Raw genomic sequence first — 23,825 nt, forward strand, 5'->3', positions numbered from 1 at the left:
ACACAATCCATTTCTCCAGTAATTTTTCCTTTTGAATTATAGTCAAGACCTTCTTAAAAGAAGTTCAATAACCAGGAAAGCTTGCAAAACAGATCAGTTCAGGGCTGTTTACTTGAATCACTTCAAGATTCTTAGGCTTTCTTGTGTTTGTTTTTAGATCTTTAGCTCTTGGCTGGGCCTGGAGAGGAGCCCCAGTCCTGGCTTTGTTTTTAACTATTGGTGCATTGTGTCCCACTCTTCCTCTGATCCAGCTTGATGAAGCCTGAGCATTGACACTTGTCCTGGTTGGGTCCAGCTACCTGATTCTTGCTTCTTCCGGTTGCCCCACGGCCGTGATAAAACTTGCAAAAGTCGGCCCTTATTGCTGTATCTGAGGTAGTTAACTCACAAGTTAATTCACAACAGCTCAGAGTTGTTGCCATAGTTGTAGGTGGGTATGTACACGTGTATTTGGAAGGGGGATAGTTTTACTTCTCGAGCACTTAATACTTTGTGTCAAGAACTTTACATCTGTATTTTCTCAGTTTACCTTTATAGTATGCCTGGTAGATATTATCGTCATTCCCATTTTACAGATGAAGAAGTCAAGGTTCAGGGACAGGTTAAAGTCCAGGGCCACACAGAGGGGTACAAAGCCAGGAGTCTCTCTGGCTCCCAAACTGTTGCTTATAAAGCACTGCATGTGACCACTTGGAGAATTGTCTCTTTGGATGAGATTCAAACATCACTCGCTATATGCTTAGGTAATATTTTACCAAAAAAGAGGAATGAGGGATTTATTTATTTTAACGTAATAGTTGCTTTTATAACACCTACTTTGTGTCATACAGTGTTCTAAGCACTTTCCAAATATGATCTCATGTTGTCCTCATGCTGTCCCTTTGGGGAAGGCACTAGCATTGTTGCCATTTTATTGATGAGGATACTGAAGCACAGAGAAGTAGTGTAGCTTTGCCCCAGGTGGTAAGCCAGGAAATGGTGCAGCTTGGTTTTGGTTTTGAACCCAGGCAGACTGACTTCGGAGTCCTTGCTCTTAGTTTTTAGGCAACCGGGGATTCTTTTTTTGATTCAAGAATGTAACACAAAATCCTTTTGGAACACTTGACCTAAAGTAAAAGGCTTATTTTCAAAGAAATCATTGGCAGTTTCCCTGGAATATAGGAACATTACATGAGGGGAATGTCTTTAAACTTATGCCAAATAATGTATTAGTTTAGAGAGTATAGGGGAATGCCCTGCAGCTCGTGAAGAGGGAAAAGCCTCCCATATCGCTTCTTTCAAGCTTTTCTTCTAGAAAATTCCCATCTTCCTCTCAAGCAGGTTAATGCGTTTTCATGAATTTCATCTGTGAGAAAGTTCGGCATCCCTACTTCCCCAAGTTCAAAGTGATAAAGGTTTGTTTTGGACACATGACTGCCAGCTGTACCACCAAGGCCAAAGTGTGTGCAAGGGAAGTAAGTCTAAACAGTTGGTAAGAAACCAGAGACCTGTGTATTTGAAGTGATTTCTAATTTCTTGCTACCCACTCTGCTTTTTTTTACAGTTCTCTCCCCTCCCCCTCCCCCTCCGTCATTAGTGGTTTATGTCCAATTTTTAGACCTCAAATAATAATTAGTTTGTCCATAAAATGATTTCCAGAGAATATTGTCCGGCTGGTTCAAATGAGTGTTGATACTAATTTGAAGCCTGGGATTTAGGGACAGGGGGTGTTACTTTCCATAATCCTCGGCGCTTTAATCTTCACAATCCTGTGGTATAGGTATTAGTGTCCATTTCACCGATGAGATTTGGAGAGGTTAAGTGCCTTGCCCAGGACTGAGGTTTTGCATTTGGGCCTTTAGAGTCTGTTTTGTGTGGAGATCATGGCTACCAGGAAGAAAGCTGTTGAGTCCCCAGGTTGTGGAAGTGGAAGGAGAATATAGTATTCTAGTTAAGCAGTTCTGAAAACACCTATGGGTCCTATATGCTTAGCAGTGATAGAAGAGCTCTATTACTTTTTACCTACAAATGCAAATACCTCAGATATTGAAATTGGCAGAGATTCCGGAATTGCTCCTTTTTAATCTATTGCTGCCTCCATAATTGTATGTTTAAGACCTAGCTGGAGAATAGTTTTCTCATTAGTCACTTATCAGCAGCCCTTTTACCATCTTTAGCCGGCCCAGGGCAGGCTTTCAAAAAGATTTCTAAGTAAATGATCCAGGACTTGGTGCTTCATTTTAAAGTTTAACTGCTTTTTGTTTTTCCAGACAGAGTGTATAAGAAATCAGGATCCAGTACTCTGACTCACTATGCTTTGTCAAATTGATAGAGCTGTCTGGGGCGCCTGGGTGGCGCAGTCAGTTAAGCGTCCGACTTCAGCCAGGTCACGATCTCACGGTCCGTGAGTTCGAGCCCCGCGTCAGGCTCTGGGCTGATGGCTCAGAGCCTGGAGCCTGTTTCTGATTCTGTGTCTCCCTCTCTCTCTGCCCCTCCCCCGTTCATGCTCTGTCTCTCTCTGTCCAAAAAAAAAAAAAAAAAAAAAAAAAAAATTGATAGAGCTGTCTTTTTCTTAATGTCTTTTCTTTACCCATGATGATGTGTTATGTTAGATGCATTGTCCTCAATTTCCATCACTTCTGCGTGCCTCTTTTTAATATTTACTCTTTTGCCAACTATATCATTCATTTACAGAGCAGCCCAGGTAAACTTTAGCTCCTGCTCATTCAGTTGCAGGATATTTATGAAGACCTAATTCTTTTGAGTGAGTTTTCATAATCATTTAAAAATACCTATTGGGGGTGCGTGGGGGGTTCAGTCAGTTAAGCATCTGACTCTTGATTTTGGCTCAAGTTATGATTCTCTCTCCCCCTCTCTCTGCCCTTTCCCTGCTCATTCTCTCTTTCTGTCTCTCTCTCTCAAAATAAATAAATAAACATTAAAAAAATACCTATGTTTGCTGATAGCAGTGCATATGTAATTGTAAGTTGTGTGTAAGCTGCTGGTACTAACAAAATGATCCAATAGCAGCTAAACCCAAGATTTACTTTGTGTGTCAGGGGCAGAGGGGGGAGGTCCCATTGTAATCTATAAAATTGCTTAGAACTTAACGTGTTTTTTTATCTTGATACTGATGGCTTTCCAACTGGCTTATTGTGGGCTTTGGTTGTCATTCCAGTAAAACGATTTTCCCATGAACCACTTCTTTAAAAGTCAGATCACCAGGTAGAGATACGTTTTGGGTTTGGTTTTTTTTTGGTGAATTGAATCCACTGTGAGTTCAGACCACAAGTCTGGGTCTCTGAAAAAATGGGAATGTTACCTAAAAACCCAATGGCCACTGTTTTACTTGTTTACACACACGCATTTTTTTGAATGCTTCCTATTGCTCAAGGTGTCATCTGATTTTCTTTTGGTGATGAAATAATGAGGTCATTGGAATCATACGATGACTCTGGCTGGCAACAGTTTTCCTCATTACCAGGTATGGGAGACTCGTGAGCCTTTGACACCTACAGGCTTTAACCTACTGCTTTTTGCCATAGTTTTGATTGTGGTTCACGTTTGTTTTAATCTCTCGATGTCCACTTAGTATTTATGCTTAGAAGTTAGGATTGGTCTTTGGGTTCATGTGGCCATCTGGGTTTGAGTGGAACAAAAACTAAGTCTTGTCGCTCCTTCCTTCATGGGTTTTGATTTTAGCCTTGTATGTGTTGTTGTAGATTCTTGGACAAAATCTGTAAATTAAGTTTTAAGTTCTTCTTGTCCATAGAGTTTTAGCTTGCTCTAGGTCTGTCTTGATCCTTGGGATCTGGAAAACACACAGGTCTCTTAGTTTTATCTAGTGTCTCCATGTGTGAACTCTGAAGGGAAGAGGCCGTAGGTTAGACAGAAAATTCAATCCACAGGAAACATTGTCTCCAGGAACCTTCCTCCTTCTAAGTGCACACTGCCTCTGGGAAAGGGCATGGGAGAGCAGTCCCTCGGGGCCTTGTGCCTAGTACCAGCTCAGCCACACTCTAGCTGAATGATCTTGGGAGTGTTTCTTACTTCACTTGCACCTCAGTTCCTCCATCCATAAAACAAGGCAATGTTTTTAGCATTCTTGCCAGGTGTCCTGAGGAAGGTGCATGAGAACATCTCAAAGCAGTTGCACAACCAGACTGTGGCTTACTGTCTTCTCACTGTGCACCAGAACTGGGCCAGGCCTTTTGTATACCTTGTGCAGAGGGTGGGTCAGGAGAGGAGGAGAGGAGGAGAGGTCTGTCCTCTCATCTCTGTGAGTGTGTAAGTGGGCCATTGCTCCTTCTGCCCTTGAAGCTTTCCTAAACAAACACTGACTAGTGTTGGATAGTTGTATGGTATGTGTACTGCTGTAGGAGATAGTTAGGCATACAAAATTTGTCAGTTTCCTTAAGAAATCAGCTTGATTAGAGCAATGACAGAATGACCCTGTCAACTCCTCAGAGAAATGTTTGGTTCCAGGACTGGGGCAGAGAAAACAAAAAAGACAGGGGCACATCAAAAGAACATAGAAACCAACCTGAAAGAGCTCCCGAAAGCCAAAGTTGGAACGATTTGAACAACAACATGAATAACAGTAGTATTGGATTATTAACCAAAGAATGAAATAAATATCCATGAGTTAATGATATAAATGATTTGATAAATAAATGGGGGTGAAGATATAGCTCACCCTTCCAGAAGAATTCTAATTAATAAATGTAGAAGGAATGAGGGGAATAGAAAATCACCTTTAGCAAACCACAGTAATAGTCACTGCAGGCAAGATCTCCAGTGGAGGCTAAAATTAGTGGGTGAAAGTTTAAGGAGAAACAGAACATTCATATGGCCTCCAAGCATCTTCCCTGAAATATTTATTGATTACTGGTGTGCTTTCAACCCATGCCCACATATTCTTCGAAGCTCTCCTCTCCAGGAGATGAGGTTTCATTCCCCTCTTCTTGAGTGTGGGCTGGACTTAGAGACTGGCTTCCAAATCGTAGAGTATGGAAAAGGAAAAAACAGTAGTTTTATGGTGGAAGAACCTGGCAGACAACACCTTAACCAAGTGGTCAAGGTTGATAATTGCCTGTGGTAAGCCATGTTGATAGCACTTACCCCTGATAGGGATGTGGTGAGAAGGATACTTGGCCTCTCGTGTTCTTCCTTGAAATCTGTCACCACAGTATAATCATGAGAAAACAGATAACCTCAAGTTGAAGGACATCCTACAAGATATGTGAGTGGTACTCTTTAAAAATGACAGGGTCATGAAAGACAAGGGAAAGATTGAGGAACTGTTACAGACTGACTACTAAGTGTAAAGTGCAGTCTTGGAACAGAAAGGGGGCAGGAGTGTAAAACTGGGGAAATCTGAATAAAGTCTGCAGTTTAGTTTGTCTTTTTTTTTTTATTACATTTATTTATTGTTGATAGAGAGAGACAGAGCACAAGTGGGGGAGGGGCAGAGAGAGAAGGAGACACAGAATCCGAAGCAGGCTCCAGGCTCCGAGCCGTCAGCACAGAGCCCGACTCGGGGCTCGAACTCACAAACCGCGAGGTCATGACCTGAGCTGAAGTCAGACGCTTAACTGGCTGAGCCACTCAGGCGCCCCTAGTTTAATAGTCTTAAGTCCAGTGTTCATGTCTTAAGTTTTGGCCAGCGTACCATGGTTATTTACGTAAGATGTTGACATAAGGGGAAACTGGGTGAAAGGTCTACAGGAACTCTGTAAGTCTTCTGTAAGCCTAAACTTATTTCAAAATAAAAAAACAAAGACCATATCAGATAGTGGCTCTGGAGTCATGTTGTCTGGGTTCACATCTGGCTTTTGCCACCTACCAGTTGAGAGGTAATAAATGACTTTATTAATTTTTTTTGCCTCTGGTGCCTCATCTATAGTAATAATTCCTCTTCCTTAGGTACTCAGCATATAGCACTGGATGTAAATAGTCTGTGCTAAAGGAGTTTGGAGGAGGAGATGATGGTACCAGGGGAAAAGGGTGGTCTAGAGACCCCTCCTCCCACTGCAGATACTCCTGGGAGGTGGGACTTGAGCCCTGCCCTAGAAGAAAGCCTAAGACTTAGATAGCTGGTGGGAGACTGGTGTGGCGGAGGAGAACAGCTGGAAGCAAGGGTAGAGAAGCTGCATTGAGAAAGATCTGTTTGGGGGCACTTGGGTGGCTCAGTCGGTTAAGTGCCCAACTTCGGCTCAGGTCATGATCTCACACAGTTTGTGAGTTCAAACTGCATCAGGCTCTGCATTGACAACTTGGAGCCTAGAGGCTGCTTTGGATTCTGTGTCTCCCACTCTTTCTGCCACCCCCACCCCCCGGCTTGTGCTCTTGTGCTTGTTCTCTCTCCCTCTCAAAAATAAGCGTTAAAATTTTTTTTTTAAAAAAAAGAGAAAGAGCTGTTTGAACAGTGAGTAAACTGTTCCGGGGGAGTGGAGACTACCTGTGGAACCAGTGAGGGAGAGGCTGGTAGGGTGGGTGGATGCTGGCTTGATGAAGTTTAGACTTAGGCTGGAGGCCTGAGAGAGGTGAGAAGAGGGAGGGGGAAGGAAGGATTGGGGGAAGGAATGGGGGAGAGAGTTGGGGAGGAAAAGAAGGGAAGGGGGAGGAGGAATGAAGAAGGGAAGGAGAGAGAGAGGGAGGGAGAGAAAGAGATTGCTTCGAAAATTATTTCAGTCCCAACAGGATTGTGGTTGTACTTTGGGTATTTGTTGACTGAGAAAATATGTTATGACAGAATGACTGTGAAAGTAGTAAGTAATACTCTGCAATAACTGTGTCTTATTAAATGTGGTAGCTTCTCTGTACTTTTGGGACATTGTTATATGTGCGGGTGAGACATTTATTCTGCCTACTGTCAATGCCTACTGACCTTTTATAATAACACTTTGGCCCAGGGCTAAGAATCACTGCTGTCAGTAACCAGGAGTCTTCAATATGCAAGCATCCTTTGACTTCAGAGCCTTGTCTTTGGGACGGTCTTCCATAACAGGGGAAGTATGTTCTTTTATTGGTTTAAAAAAAAAAAAAAACCCTCTTGATATAATTTATATACAGTGAGTACATGGACATTAAGTGTACACAATGATATCTTTTTACCAATGTATACATCTGTGCAGTTATCACCTAGATCAAGACGTAGAACATTTCCAAGTCTCCAGAAATGGTCACCTCTCTTGGTCACCTCTCAGCCAAAAATGCTCCTCCTTGGGGAAACCATTATTTTGACCTCAATCACCACGGGTTTTTGCCTGGGAATGTGTTTCTTTTTCTCCCCCATACACCCAAGTCCATGAAGTACAGTGAGGCGGGAGCAGGGATGGGTCTGTATGTGCCAAATTGTACACTAGACAGATTTCCAGGCTTAAATACATTCTCCCGTAAAACCACAGACCTAGGCTTTGTGTTACTTACCTAAATTCAACCCCATACCTCACTGGCTGCAGAGTCAGTGCTTTTTCCATGACACCATGCTCTGTGCCTTCAACTGACATTTACCATAGCAATTATCATCATCATTAAAGTCACCTTCGAAGTTTCTTTTTTTTTTTTTCTTTCAGTAGTTTATGTGGTAGTCAAAGAGCAGCAGTTAACACACCCAGTCTTCCTTCTATGCTTTTTTTTGGGGTGGGGTAAATCTCTTGGGGGTGTTGTGCTAATTTGAAACCAAAGGACAATGGCAGTGTCTTCATTTAATGAGTGCCAGACCATGTGCCTAGCCAGTGCAGTTAGAAAAGAAATCTCGATTGCAGCCTTTAATCTTCTGGGGGACACAGAGGATAGTGTGATGAGTGCTGTGAAGCAGAGGGATGCTGGGGGAATCACATAGGAATGAAAGGACAGGGATGGGGGTGGAGGTAGCTCTATGTGCCTTCTAGAAGAAGTGAAGTCTGAGTGGAATATTAGAGCTAAAAGTTGTACAGGCAAAGAAGGGGGTAAGTGAGGGCTCTTCTGGGCTGGAGAAGAGAGTACTGTGTATGCTGGGAGTAGATAGATGGAAAGAATGGCACATTCCGGTAACTGCAGGTAAGAAGGAGGGAGGTGGGGTGCTGTGGGGTGGGGAGAGATGATCTGAGATAGCAGGCACAGATGAGCCCATTATGCTCCTGTTAAGGAGTTGGATTTTGCACTGAAGGTAATGATGGATTTGCAATTTTGGAAGATCGCTTCAGGTTTTTGGGAAATGGAAAGGGGGGGGGGGTGTGTGAAATTGACTAGGAGTGCAAAATGATCCAGTCCAGTTAACAGTGGGTAGGGAGAGGAGGCCAAATTGGAGAGCTACTTAGGAGGTCAATGAACAGGAGTTGGTAGTTGTTAATTAGCAGTTGAGAGGTTGATGACTTAAATAGGATGTTACAATGTAAAATGAGAGTGGATTTTTGTAGAACTAGAGTTTTGTAAGTCATAACTGAAGTGAAATACTTTTCCCCCTCTTCAGCACAAGGACAGTGGTTACTTTAGAACAGCCCCATTGCTTATTTTGGGTCACAGAAGTTTGTAGATGGAGACCTATAGTTGTGTAACTTTTTAAAAAGCACGCCGATAAATGAGTCTTTTGGTTTGTTTTAATCTTCCTTTGAATATTGTGATGAAAGGTAAGTCTCCCAAGTGGGTATTTCCAGAGAAGACCCACAAACCCCTGAACCCATGAACTAGTGGGGAACTGGTGATGGGGAAAGAAGAAAAGGCAGACGTTAACTCCTTTCAGGATTTGCATTATTTATTTACTGAGACGTGTACTTTATTTACAAACCAGTGCTTCTTGCGAAATGGTATGTAAATTTGATTCTAAGGGTTTTATAAAGTTTAAAGCTAACCGTCTTTGCTTTGGCCTGTAGTCTGCTAAAATAAGCCCTCTGTGTGCACAGGATAGCAGTGAGGGGGATCCTTAAACCCACAGGGCTATTATCTAGGCACCCAGGACTTCCTCACTCCATCCTTGGCCTTAGCTATGAGAATGTGTCCTTTTTTTTTTTTTTTTTTTTTAATTTTTTTTTTTTTCAACGTTTTATTTATTTTTGGGACAGAGAGAGACAGAGCATGAACGGGGGAGGGGCAGAGAGAGAGGGAGACACAGAATCGGAAACAGGCTCCAGGCTCTGAGCCATCAGCCCAGAGCCCGACGCGGGGCTCGAACTCACGGACCGCGAGATCGTGACCTGGCTGAAGTCGGACGCTTAACCGACTGCGCCACCCAGGTGCCCCGAGAATGTGTCCTTTTGAAGCTCAAGGACTAAGTGCATAGGACTGAAAACTTCTAGAGAAGGCAACACAAGCTGCTTGGGCTTTGTGATTGGCAGCCTCTGGAGTCCCAACCCTGAGTGGTCATTAAGAAACCCAAACCACACCCTTTATGCCTAGAGGAAGCTTTTCTCTGCAGTCAGCCAAAATTCAGCCATCTGCCTGCCCCAACTCCCAAATTTCCTGTTATTATAAATCCTTGACAGTTTAGAGTGAAGGATGGTGGTGTGTGGGGCAGAGAATCCTTATTCAGATGAACAGAAGAGAAATGGCAGTTTGGCTTCAGAGGCCTACATGATAAAACTGCAAGATACATTTCTTGCCTCCGGAATCTCTGAGTAGTGTTCTGGGCCACTACCAATCTCTACTATTTCAGTTTTCAGGATGTGCCTGGGGACTGTTAATGCTGTTACAACAACACAAGTTCTTATTCACCCAGGGACATTCCTTTCAGCTGCACGTTGTGAGCTAGCAAGCATGCTAGGTGTGAAACAATTTGTGGGTGACTTCAGTGCAGTGTTGTGACAAAATCTAACAATCATATGCTAATCTGACACTGTTAATGATATGCATGATCATTATTGTGCTACCTGGTAATTAGCTCACATAAGTGACTAATAGTATTAAGTTTTACATGGCCAAATCAAATTTTCACAGTTTCTTGTTTATTAATTTGTTGGCTCTTCAGCATCTATAATTAGCATCAGTGTCAGCATTTTGCATTGATTCCTTATATATCTGATCCTCATCACTGTGATGCCCTGGTTCCCCTGTTTTGAAACACAAAAGTCTGGGTTCTCTTCCATAGAGCCCTTGGAGGGATAGGGTTGCCCTCACCCCCATTCTGTCTCACCCAACCTCAACCTCAAAGTAGCTCCTATGGCTTCTCCCTGATCTCAGGTATTCTGGAAGTCTGGGGTCTTCAGGGAGTTGAAACTCCAGACCTTGGGACTGAGTGGCCTGCCCAGGAGTAGGAGAGCACACTGTTGGGGAGAGAGACCCCTTCACATCTGAGAGGAGTTGACAACACATTTTATTAAAGAGTAGCGATTGAAATAAGCGACAATTTCTCGCTTAGCAGATAGTAAGGATTTAATAGACTTTTATTCATAGAACTATCTTATTCTACTGCCAAGTTGATTTTAGGTTAGAAGAGTGCACTTGTAAGAATACTTTAATATCTTGGTTAGAGGTTCACTGAAAAGAGAATGATACATTTTAGATGGATTGAGAAACAGAATTGGTCTTGAGTGACATTTTTGACCTGCCCTCGTATGTGTGCATGCCGTGATGGGTGGTTCAGTTTTTGGTGGTGAGATGCAGAGCCTTTTATTGTGGTCCTGCTGGCTGAGTGTGTATTGCCTATATTGTGGTTAACCTGACCCACCATTTGGTTCCCTAAGGTTAGGTTTCCTTTCCTGTACTTGATGAATGCTGTCTGCCTCTATAGGAGTGAACTTTGTTCTTCCTTCAAACATTCTACTGAGTTGCTGCTCTGTGGTAGGTTCTGTGCTAGGAGCCAGGTACAGAAAGATGATCAAATATCTCTATTTTAAACAATATCTTTTGCATTTACCTGTGTAATCTTATTTGGCCTCACTACCCTGTAAAATGCATAGAGAGTTCTCATGTACCCACAATACAGATATGTAATCACAGAGTGATGAACCAACTTGTTCAAGGTTACATATCATAATAGTAGCTGAGCTGAAGCCTCAGTCTCTTGACCCCCAACTATTCACTAGGTAGGAAAGACTAAATAAAACAGTCTTTGGATCTAAAACCCAACAATCAAGAAGGATAGCATCTTCCTAAAGAAGTTTATGCTGACCTTTTAAAAATTCATACAAATGATTTTGAGACTGTATTTTTGAAAATTTGATAATTAAAAACATTCAGAATTTAAACAGTCAATTTTAAGGACTCATAGTTTGCTCAACAAAAACATTCATAAGTTAGTAAATCACCCTAATGAACCTAGAATGATTTAGTCATCACCTTTTGATTTATATGGTGCTTTCAGGAAGATACTGTTCAATGTATTTTAAAAATTTTTTTTAAACGTTTATTCATTTTTGAGAGAGAGCATGAGCATGAGTGGGGGAGGGGCACAGAGAGAAAGGGAGACACAGAGTCCAAAGCAGGCCCTAGGCTCTGAGCTGTCAGCACAGAGCCCGATCATGACCTGAGCGAAAGTCTGATGCTTAACCGACCGAGCCACCCAGGCACCCCTTTTCAATGTAGTTTTTATTTTTATTTTTTTTTTAATTTTTTTTTTCAACGTTTATTTATTTTTGGGACAGAGAGAGACAGAGCATGAATGGGGGAGGGGCAGAGAGAGAGGGAGACACAGAATCAGAAACAGGCTCCAGGCTCTGAGCCATCAGCCCAGAGCCCGACGCGGGGCTCGAACTCACGGACCGCGAGATCTTGACCTGGCTGAAGTCGGACGCTTAACCGACTGCGCCACCCAGGCGCCCCTCAATGTAGTTTTTAAATTGGCTTGGGAGGTAGTAAGATTTTTCTTTCTCTCTCTTTTTTTTTTATTTAATTTTTTTAAGTTTATTTATTTATTTCGAGAGAGACAGAAAGTGGGAGGGGGCAGAGAGAGAGAGAGAGAGAGAGAGAGAGAGAGAGAGAGAATCCCACACAGCCTCCACACTGTCAACGTGGAGCACGATGCGGGGCTCAACCCATGAAACGTGAGTCATGACCTGAGCTGAAACCAAGAGTTGCCTGCTCAACCAACTGAGCCACCCAGGCACCCCTAGATTTTTCTTAAGATTGGGGAGGAAACAGTTTTGAAAATTCTGTTAGCCAATATTGAGTTGGCCAGGATGAGAAAAGCAGAGTTAAGGTAATGTGCTGACCCATTTTCTCGTGCAGCTAGAAATCCTCCAGGGCCGAATAGCCATTTTAGGTTTATTTTGTGAAAAAGGCCTTTGGACTTCTTGTGTTATTGACCGTTTTCAATTTTTGCAGAACTTAAGAAGGAAAATTTCCCCACAAGTGAAGTGAGAAGTGTATTATGACATTGTATTGTGGACTCTAAAACAGAGTTTATTGAACATAGGCCTGTCCAAAGTATCTGAGTATGGCAACAGGATGTGTTGTGAATCATTTCTCCTTGGTGGTCTTACTGAGGGCTTCTGACAGCAGCAGTCAGAGGGCCGAGGTGACCTGGAGTGGTTAGAGGGTGGGACCTTGAGGCCTTGCTGAACTGAGGTGGTTAGTTGTAAGATCTTGGCAAATTGCTTAATGTATCTCATTTTTCAGCCATAAAACAAGACGATATTTTACTCTACAAGGGAATTTGGGGGTATCATGTATCTAGAGGGTCCATCTGTCTCTAGCTCTTTACATACATTGATTTCTGGGATCATTTGAAGTCTGCCCATCAGAATATACATTCCGTCAAGGCCAAGGCCATATCTGTCTGTTTTGCTCATGTGTCCCCCTGCCCCTGTGGCAGTGCCTAGAGCTTAGTAGATACTCAGATACTTGGTGAGTGAACAAGTCCCCACAGTTAGTCCTGTAGAAGCTGGAGGAAAAAATGTAGATGTGCTGTCCATAAGCATAGATCTGTGTTTGTTAACATCTTGGAGCTTCAGGTCTAACAGGTTTTGTTTTGTCTGTGTGTTTTTCATGTTTTTTTTTTTTTTTTCATTTTATCAATGAGGTACAGTTTGGATTTTTGTATTTCCAAGATTTCCTTCCAGAGGGTTTTCTTCTTCTACTTAAGCTTGACTGATGAAAATGTAATAATGAAGTGAAAGAAAAGGCTGGCTGTGGTTTGGCTTTGAGGTGAGCTGGCATCTTCTCGAAGCCCTGATCCCTGAGTCACTCCGTGTTGTCTGGGGTCCACTCTTGGCTTATGGCAGAGCTGGCTCTCTCTGTTCCCGTCTTTTCCAAGAAAGTATTTGGTTCTAGAACCGAGCCGTTATCCTTCTTATAGCCCGTTAAAAGCCTCTGGGGGATTTGGGGGTAAAGGGGCTTGTTGACACATTAAGGAAAATGTGGACGTGAAGATTTATGAAAGGGAGAGACCAAAGTCTTAACCACAGTATACTCTTCCCCAAATATCGCTGAGTTGGAGTTAAAATGTTAATTAATATGAAAATGAAATTACTTTGGATTGAGGCTGCTGCTTCCTCTGTGTTCTCAATGGAGCCTGCCGTGGGAGAATAATTAGACAAAATGCTCTCTATAAAGCCTCTATTTTAAGAAGAGTGATTCAGAGAGGAGCCCAGGTCCAAGAAATGTTCATCAACAAACAAAAACTGAATTGCCAGGTTTGCCAGATGTCTCATTTTAAAGAAATTTTTCCTCATTTGGTCTCTGGTAAAAGCCTTCCCTTTGCCTCTGAAATACGCTCTGCCCCTGTGTGACTTAAAAAGTTTCAGAATGTTCCAAATGCCGTCTCTGCAGGGCTTGTAATTCTGTGGGGTTCCGCTGGGAATTGCCTTGCATAAAAACAAGGGCAAAAAATACCTCGTTATCGGTCTACAGAGTTGTGGGAGATTTTCTTAAATTTTTTAGTATATTCTGTCTTGGGTGTTTCACGCATCATTTATTAAACACCTGCTGTGAACAGACGCTGCTCTTTGTTCTTTAAGGCAGCAAGCACCAACGTCACTGCTGCCTGCAACGTGGTTGTCCCTCATTCCACGTGTACCCTGCAGCCCTCCTGCCCAGCATGGAGTAAGTGATAGAGTAGAAGCGCTGTAGTTAAAGCCATTTTACAGTTAGAGACACAGGTCCTTCTAATGGGCATCTCTTTTTTTGGGGGGGGGGGGGCAACATATTCCTTCATTTGATTGACAATTAAAGCTTTCCTTGCAGGCCCTCTCGGTGTCCTGTGTGTGTTGGCAGAGGAAGAGCAAGGGGGAGAAGGAAGTGGGGTTTAAGGAGCTAACCCAGCAGCCTGTCCCTGCTTTGCCCCAGTCATGGCAGACAGGGCCACCGATGGAGAAACGGGAGTGCCCTTGGCTGAGTGGAGAAGCTTTTCCTATGTGGCTTGCGGAAAGGCAGCTTTCACACTTTTGCGATGTTTTCTTTTGCACCCTTTCATTTGTGTGACCTCTTTGCTTTGCATCCAGCCAAGCTCCCCTGGCCCCCAAATGTTCCACATTACCTATCAGAGTCCCTACAACGACTGTGTAGCTAGATCGACTTGGTGTTAGAAAATCAGAATTTGCATTAGGGTGCAGATGAGGGGCGCAGGGGTAGCCTAGTTGGTTAAGCTTCCAACTTTTGGTCCAGTCTCTGTTGTTGTTGTTGTTGTTTTTTTTCAATATATGAAGTTTATTGTCAAACTGGTTTCCATACAACACCCAGTGCTTATCCCAAAAGGTGCCCTCCTCAATACCCATCACCCACCCTCCCCTCCCTCCCACCCCCCCATCATGGTGCAGTCTCTTTAATGTGTCTTTGAGGCTTTTGCAATCTGGCTTCTTTCTCTTTCTTTATCACTCGCCACTGTTAGCTTTGCACTGGATTCTTCAGCATTACTTAATTGAACAAATACTGAATACCCATTTGCAGTTCCCTTGAACCTGGGCCCTGTGCTGACTTGCATCTAGAGCTGCATAGACGCCTCTGTCTGCAAAACTCTCATGCTCTGATTTTTGATGGCTTCTGGTCTCACCTTAGAGAAAGCAGTAGGCGTGGTGGTTAAGTATCTAGACCTTGCAATCGGGTTGTGTGGGTTCAAATCCCAGCTCTGCCACTGGCTAGTGGTATGACCTTGGGGAAATTTCTTAACACCTTTGTTTCTTCCTTAAAATGACAGGAATAGTAGCGGCTGTCTTGAGGTGTTCAGAGAATTACAAGAGGTAATCCCTAAGTGCACTTAGCATGTTCCTGCACATACTAGCATCTCAGCAAGTGTTGTCTGCTGCTGCTGCTGTTGTTGTTGTCTTGGTCCTCATAGGTCACTTCCTGTGGGAATCTTCCAGTTCTACAAGCGAAGGAGGGCCTTTCCTTTGTGCTCCCAGAACCTATTCTGTAACCTCTGGTGTTGCATTTAGTATACTGTGTTGTAATTTCCCATTTGCTTGTTTCTATCCACCTCAAGCCCTGTAAGGTACTTATGGCCTCGTTCTTGGCCACAGTTGTAGCCTCATTGCCTGGTAGACATTATTCCTTCCTCTCCCTGCTCCAAGATGTTAGGGTAGGGGTTTTCTTCCGCCTCCTCCTCCTCCTCCTCCTCTTCATCTTCTTCTTCTGTTTTGTTTTGTTTTTTTCTTAAGAAAGGAGTCCCTAACTAAGTTGCTATTGATTTTTGATGAATGGGTCTGCTTGCCTGTTTTGTGATGAGCCAGGAGGTGCAAGCGTTTCCCTGTTCCCTGACTAGGGTGGTTTTTAAAGGTATATCCAGGTTTGGGGATGAAAAGTCACATTCATTAATACGCCTCTTTGTGCTAGGCTCTTTCGATATATTCTTATTGAATTCTCCTTCAGCTTCTCTGAGGTAGGTGTGAATAGACCCTTTTTAAGAATTGTGTAATGCGTTCAGTGCCATTCACCTAGGTCTGCCTGGCTTCATGGCACATACTATTTTTGTCATGAGCTCACTGCCTTGCAGAGGACTTGTCAGCTGTTTCCCTGCCCTCACTTACCATCCCAGGGCTTTATTGCTTCTTTTCCAAGTAGCAGTACAAGTAGACTTCAAAAGTAATAGTTAACGGGATTGATTCTTCATGTTGGGAAGATACTGAGTTGGATACATCTTATTTTGAGCAACTGCAGGACTTTAATAGCACAAAACATTGAGACTGTCATACAGACAGATAAAGATTCTGGACAAACACAAGCTTGGGAACATGAGGGAGGAGAGAGCAGAGAATCATCTATTTTTATAGCTTCATTTCTTAGTTTGTCCAAAAGTTAAAAATAGAATTAATCATGCCCTCTAGGCCACCTGGATCTCTGGTTGGTACAAAAAATTTAGACAGTGTATCCAAAGGATGGAATGTGTGAAGACTTTCTATCAAAATAGGCCCTTTGTCAAAGAATAGGTTTCACCTCCCTTCTGAATATTTTTTTGAAACAACAAACCACAGATGAACTTGGAAGCCTAGGTTTACTGGGACTAGAGATGATCTAAGCGGAAAGATAAGCCAATGCATCAGAATAATACAGTGTTTGCTTTTTACTCTGAGAAACGTTGGGGTACCAGCCTTTTGTAACATCATTATATGTTAATTTTCTATTTGCACGTTTTAGAAAACAACAGAGTGGGATTGGCATGCTCTTGTGTGATTAATTAGTACCCAGGCTGGAGCTGTTACCAGTGCAGTAGGCCTGGAGGACCTGCATGGAGAGTTAAATCCTCTTCTGGTTTGTTCAGTCCCTCACCCAAACTGAGGGCCCGAGGACAACTCAAGAGGAGCTTCCAAATGTAGCTGCTCATGAAAGTCTTGGCTTCAAAAATATCCAAGTCTCCTTCTACTCTGAAATTTTGTAAGAACTCTGAAGATACGGGAGAAAGGAGAGAGAATCCTTATTGTTAATTTTAAGTCCTTCAAGAGAATGTTCACATCTTTTAAATGTTAACATCTTTAAAAAGCCTTATTCAAATTTTTTTTTTCTAGTGTTAGGTATCCGTGTAATGACTTATATTTTCAAAAAGCCCGAGTATAACTTAAAGCCTTCTGATCAGACTATGGTATAGGTACTGACTTATTTATCAAGACAACTGATATTTGGTGTTTACAACAGCTTGAGCCCCTTGGGAAGTTCTTTTGGGAAGTGGGTCCATCTAGTCAAACATGCAGACTCAGTGTCATTGGCTAGTAAAAGAATCAAGGACTTTTGTTTTGCAAAATGTTATGGGCATTAGAGGTTTGCAGGGAGACTCAGGAGAACATATCTAGCTAGATGTTCTGAATAAATCAATACTCTCCTTCAGGTTGTTACATGCAGATCGTTTAAAACATTGTTCCTTGCTTGTTTCCTACCTGGATTCCCCCTTGTCTGTGTTGTCTATGTAAGTGACATGCTTTTTTTGACCAAGACTCTGAAGGTAAGTGTAAGTAGAGAGCATTAGCAGCTAAAATTTCAAGCACGCTTACTGTAATTTGAAGTACTAATGCTTTACGTTGAATTTTCACAAAACCATATGAATGGGCACTTTTATCCTCATTTACAGATGAAGAAACTGAGGCACAGAAGCGCTAAGTAGTAAGTTCGAGGTCAGTGAGCTAGTAAGTGGGGAAAAGCTGATGGTTGCCTTCAGGGGCTGTGCGGCGAATGCGTAGGGAGTCTCCCTGTGTATAGGACACTGATTTCCAAAGTTGGGTAAAGACTGGAAAAATTGAAATGAGATGGCTTTTGGGGCAGTGCGACCCAGTGAAGCCTTTTTCCTCTGTTTGGTTCTCTGTTCTGACCACATCTGAAGGCAGTGGGAAAACATGCTGGAAAGGGAGCAATTGAAGATGCTGCTATAATAATGTTAATAGCACATATTGCATACTGGCTGCCAGCAACTAGGTAAGCACATTTCCTGTTATGTCTTATTTAATTTCACATTAATTCTTATTTAATAAACTTAGAGTTTAAGCCACTTGCCCACGCTCAGGATGCTACTAAGTTGTATAGTTTTAAACTGAGGTCTGTCAAGCTCCATCGTGCATGTAATGGAATAGGCGGATTGTGGGGGAGCTAGAGTCTGAGAAGGGAGGTGCCTTTCTTCTTCTGAGACCCTAGGAAAGGTGTCCTGAATTCTGATAGGAAGATGGTCAGCTCTCAGATTCTTAGTTAAGCGTGTTGTGCCCAATGTTGGGCTCCATGCTGCTCCTCACAGCTTTGTGCTCCAAGAGCCTGCAAGCTGTTTGAAGGATGTCTGCTTTCTTCTTTTTCCTCTCCTCCTTGTCCTCCTCTCCTGCTTCCTATTCTCCTCCCTCTTCTCCTTCTTTCTCCTCCCCTCCTCCTCCCTCCTCCCACTTCCCTCCTCCATCCCCTGTCTTTTCTCTTCCTTCTTCCCTCCTCTTCTTTTTTCTTCTTTTTCGTGCCTTCAGACACCTAGAGGAGGTTTAAAAAAAAAAAATGAATGCACTGTGAATGTTGGCTTGGCCCCACAGCCTCCCAGGATCTATTTGTACTTGGCATTGGATGGAGGGTTTTCTGGTGTGTGTATTTTCTTTTCTCATGTGTTTATGGATGTTAATATGAACCATTCAGCTAGGTCTATGAAGTCTGATAGAAATTGGTCAGGGTTTGGTTTCAGATACACTTTCCTCTAGCTTTTCTTTCAACAAAATCCTTACGCTTTTATAAGTCCCAGAGACCTATGTCCTCAGTACTCACTATAGTCCTCATAAAGTCGTTGAAGATTTGTACACATTTTTTTACTTCAAAAAGCTTCTGCAGTGGTGAGCCTAGTTGCTTTCAAAAAAAGCTTCTACAAGTGCAGTTTCCTGTTTTTCCCAGCCTTTAACCCTTCCTGAAGGAGACATTCTTTGGGGGTAATTTGTTAAGTTTCATGTTTCTCTGCAGTGCTGCTATTTCTGTATGTGGTTTGGCAACCATTGGCACAGGGACCTTGGGGTTTCCAAATGGGTGGCTCCTGCCATTTCGAGAAAATCCGTCTGAAATGATCAAGGAGGCGGAAGAGGAAGCAAAATAATTAGACAGAGGCATAAGAATCTGTTAGTACGTTTATTAATATTATCTGATCTTAGAAGAGTCTTAATTGCCTCTAATATCGTTTTTACTTTTCCTACCTAATTATGTTGATCTTTTGCCTCTCTGTTGTTGAAGACTATTTTTTTTTTTTTAAATTGGCAACTCAGCAGTTACTGTTATGTTTATTTCTGTTGGTCTTTTAAGTGTTCTCATATTTCTTCCTTGCATTTATTTACAAGGAGACATTTAATTCTTAGTACCTTACTGGCCTGTATGAGTTATATTTTCACATCGCTCTTTTCTTTTTCTCAGAAGCTTTAACTATCTTAGCAGACTCTTGATTTCTTTCCTGTTCTCTGTAAATGATTATTTTAAAATAAAACCCATTTGTTTGGGGCCTTCAATAAACTCTCTTTTAATACATTTTTCTCCTAGTTTTTGCTTGTGGAATGGCTTTCCTCAAGTCCTGTATGACAAATGACATCAAGGATGCAGGGAAAGGGAGTCTGGTTGGTCCCTGGCTGTGACCAGATAATGAGCATGTAATTACACCTTTACACACTGCATACGATAGGGTAAGCCTGTGGACCTGGGGGTAACTGAATAAGACAGTTAGAACCTTTCTAGAGAAATAGCTGAGAAACCATGGAGGCTGAAGTGATAAGACATGAAGGAAGAGGTTTTTGTTTTTGTTTTGTTTTTTTGTTTTTTTTAAACCAAGAATTAGAGAATCTTATTCAGGGTGATTCTGTCCATAGCATCTCTTTGGAGGTCTGTATGTGGATTGGAAAACTGAAGGAAAAGTAATTTCAGCTTGCAGCTGGGTTGGGGTGATGATCTCTGGGATTCAGACCAAAGAGAGCTTTCTTTAGTTTCTGTAGAGCCGTGGCTATCAACCAGGAATGGTCCTCCCTACTCTCTGACATTGATGATGATTGTTGTCACAACTCGGGGGGTGGGGCGTGGTACTATGGCACCTAGTGGGTGCACACCAGGGGCGCTATAAACAGAGTGTGCAAGACAGTTTCCCAAAACCAAGAACTTTCCTGGTCAAATGTCAGTCGTGCTGAAGTTGAGAAACCCTGCTTTAGAGAGAGTCTTGAGGGATTCTCATCAGGAGTGGATTTGAATTAGGAAGTAAGACTAGAGGAGGCTGTAAAAAAGCTCAGCTCCTTTTATATGTGTTAACATGTCCAGGCTACCATGAAGCAAAACTATGACTAAGGTGGTATTTTTGTGGCTCTCGCTCTGGTGTGGTTTATATCTTCTGATGATCACCAGTTATAGTAAAGAAACCTGGATGTTCCCAGCCACTGGTGTGCTACCCTCAGAGGATACAGGTGAGCAGTGCTCACCAGTGGAGTCGGAGAACATTCTGGAGTCATGGACTCTCCAGGGCATTCTCTGGGTGGTGGGAGCTTGGGAAACTTACCTGTGGTAGTTGAGAAACTTCTTTGACGGCTACTTATGGCCTCCCTTGACCATCCATGCCTTTGATTAGATGTGTTAAAGGAAGAAGGATAGTCCCTCAGGAGTTTCTAGAGTCTTCTGGAAGTCCAGTGTTCCCACCCTCTTAGAGCCATTCCTCTCGGGGTTAATGATGTTAGATGCATGATCTCTTGTCCCTGGACTTATTGAGTGCAGGGGTGGAGTTGGGGGTGGGGGGAGAATGCTGATGATGCTGAAGATATTTTCTCTAAGGGGACAGCATCATTTTATTCATAGTTTCCAAAATGGAACCTTTTGAATTGTTTTGTGACCCTTCTAATTTGTGTCATGCAACTTACTTGAATTCTTAAGTATTTCTCACTGTAAAGTGTGTAGACGAAGAGACAAAAGTGTGTTCTGTCTCTGTACTTGAGGTGGATTTTTATACTGGATTTTATACTCACATTAGTTGGATGTTGGCTTACATCTGACAGATGACCTGGGTCAGCCTCCCAGGAGGGGAAAAGCACCTCTTGTAGCTGCTGCTAGGCACCAGAACCAGTCCCTGACTGGGGACTTGATGTTGTTTCTTGTCATCATTTACCAGGTATTAGCTAGTGTACAGCTTTGGGGATGGACTGCAGGGCATATTGTCATGGATCGTGCCAGTGAGTAACTTATAACCCTGGTGCAGTATGAAGCAGTGTGTAATGATTATATAGTGATTAGGAGTTCAGGCTCTGGCACCAGGTTGCATCCTGACTCCAGGGCTTTCTGTTGGGGCCTCTGGGCTGGATAGCCTATCTGTGCTTCAGTTTGTCAATTTGTAAAATGAGAATAATTCCATCAGGTTGTTGGAAGGATTAAATGAGCATAGAACATTTAGAATGATGCCTGACACATACTAAGTATTCAGTATGTATGTATGTATGTATCTACAAAAAGTGATGTGGTACAGGATGTAAGTGCCAGAGGAATTCAGAGGAAGAGGAGGTAAGGTGTGGGAGGTGGTCAGGAGAGGCTTCATTGGTAGACCTTGACATGAGCTGAAGGTTTGAGTCATGCAAAGAGAATAATTGCGAGGGGAGCAGTGTGCATAAGGGTGCAGAAATAGGAAGGAACATGATGTGTTATAGAAGCTGTAAGGAAACATTAAGGTAACAGGAGCTTAGATTGGGTTATGTGATTTTGTGCATGGGAGGTGGGAGAGATTGATAAATTATAACATAAATGTAAAGATTAATTTTTGTAGAGGGGTACCAGGGGCCATTTGGGCCACTAGGGATTTCTGAGCTGTGAATGACATAAGGACCTGGAAATTCAAGCAGATGAGTCTTCGATGGACTTACAGAGTGAGGAGAAAGAGGAGAGTGACAAGGGCCAGGCTGCCAGCTGGGAAGCTGTTCTCATAGTGCATCTCATCTAGGTCGGCACTAAGTGATCGCCACAGTAGTAAAGAAAAATGGGTAGGTGTAGGTAGCCTTTTGACATAGTACTAACATAGAGGATTTGATGACTGATGGAGACACGGGCACAAGTGCAAGGTGACCTGGATCTTCAGTCTGGTATGAATAGCCGTGCAAAAATCTGGTCAGCGAGAGAATGGAGAGGAAGAGCAGGTTAGGGGAAGGTTTCATGACAAGCAAGAAAGTGATTACCCCTTGGAACCAAGAGCAACCCTAAGCGCAGCCCCATTCCCCAAACCGGTGGCTTCCTTTGGGCTGCAGTTTGAATGCAGGAGCAGTAGACGAGGTTAGCATTTCCCTTCTTCATTCATAGCATGTTCAGCTCGACTTGGTCAGCTGTCAGCAGAGCCCGGATTTGGCACTTGCTTCCTAGTGGCTGCTGTTCAACTTTATTGCCAGTTCCCCCAGACCCTCTTGAGCATGGGCTTCTTGGAGAAGGAGAATCAGGTGGTATTTGGGCCACAGCCCTGTTGTCCCTGAGGGAACTTCTGAACTTAGATCGAAGTTGGAGATATTATCCCCCTTCCTGGTGCTTCTGCTGTTTCAGATCTCAGCCCTCAGCTGAGCCCTCAGCTACCATGGTTAGGAGCTGTCAGTGATGTGATTGCTTTTGAGATTGCAAAGGAAGAAACACAGAGGAGAGAAGCCTTTTGAGCCCCAAGCACCACAGGATCATCTGAAAGGTCTCAGATTTTCATGCTTGGAATCCCTCTGTCTGGAGCACTGTCACAGGAATGACACCAGCAATGTTTAGATAAAGAGTCCTAGCTTCCCCCAGGCCAAGGCTCTAGCCCAAAAGCCCAATAAAAGCATCATCCCAGCAGGAGGTGGGGGGGGCAGTTTGGTGGGGGTGGGTGGGGATTGGGCTAAGGACCTTATCCATGTTTGCTCTGTTTCAGTGATTCTTTTTTGAACAGTTGTTGTCCCCTCCCTCCCCCACTGCTTTGTGTCAGACACTGTTCTAATACTTCCCAAGCCCTGGCTCATTTAATCCTCATGACAACCCCTTATGAGGAGGGTACGGTTGTTACCCTATTTTATAGATGAGGAAACTGAGGCACAGCATGGTTGAGCACCTTGCCCAGAGTTGCACACCTAGTACTGTGGCTGGGATTCGAATCCTGGCAGTCTGGCTCTTGCGTCCCTACTCTTTGTTACTCTGTTTCCCAGTCTCCCATCAGTTAGTTAGCTGGGGCCGCCATTTTTAAGATGGCATTTTGTTTCCTCTTTTTGATTCTCCTGCGGAATTTGTTTTAGGAATACTGCGTGGTGGCACATAAGAACGAATAGGTGCTTTTTTGAGTCCTGTAGACCTGGTGTGAACACTTGCTGTGTCTGCTTATTAGCTTGGCACAAGCTTGGGCAAGTGTAACCTTGGGCGAGTCACTTAACCTCTTTGAGCCTCAGTTTCTAAGTCCATTTAATGGAGATAAGATTTGTCATGGAGATGTGAGACAGGTTTTGTAAAGTGCATAGAATTTAGTGGCTTTGGGGTTTTGAGCCCACAGGAATCGAATCCCAGCCACACTACTAGGTGTGCAACTTTGGGCAAGGTGCTCAACCATGCTGTGCCTCAGTTTCCTCATTGATATGATAAATTAGGGTGACAACTGTACCCTCCTCATAAGGGGTTGTTGTGTAGAGAGGGGGAGAGAGCTATCAATGAAAGATAATTAAAGAGAAAAATCTCATTCATTGACTTCAGAAGTCATACAACACCAACATGAAGAATAAGCCAGAACTACATGGGGAAAAAATGATAAAAGTAAGGCCTACTAGAACAGGGCCTTTGCAAGTGTTTGGGTCTCATAACTAAAAGTAATGGTCTTAAAGCCAAAACAAATGTAACATTGTGTGCCAACTATACTTCAATTAAAAAAATTTTTTTTTTCAAATAAAAGTAATGGTTAACCAGTATGATCTTTACAATAAGGAGAGAGAGAAAAATTTTCAAAAGAATAAAGAGGCACCTGGGTGGCTCAGTTGGTTAAGTGTCTGACTTCGGTTCAGGTCATGCTCTCATGGCTTATGGGTTTGAGACCCTTGTTGGGCTCTGTGCTGACAGCT

General features: G+C 43.0%; 1 protein-coding gene across 7 annotated transcripts in view; it reads left to right on the forward strand.

Moving 5' to 3' along the window:
- The window catches only part of ANKS1A (ankyrin repeat and sterile alpha motif domain containing 1A), a 179,888-nt gene that overhangs the window by 13,561 nt on the left and 142,502 nt on the right, over nt 1-23,825 (forward strand). The window lies entirely within an intron of this gene.

The sequence above is a fragment of the Prionailurus bengalensis genome, chromosome B2 (genome assembly GCF_016509475.1).
Source record: "Prionailurus bengalensis isolate Pbe53 chromosome B2, Fcat_Pben_1.1_paternal_pri, whole genome shotgun sequence".
NCBI classification, from domain to species: domain Eukaryota; kingdom Metazoa; phylum Chordata; class Mammalia; order Carnivora; family Felidae; genus Prionailurus; species Prionailurus bengalensis.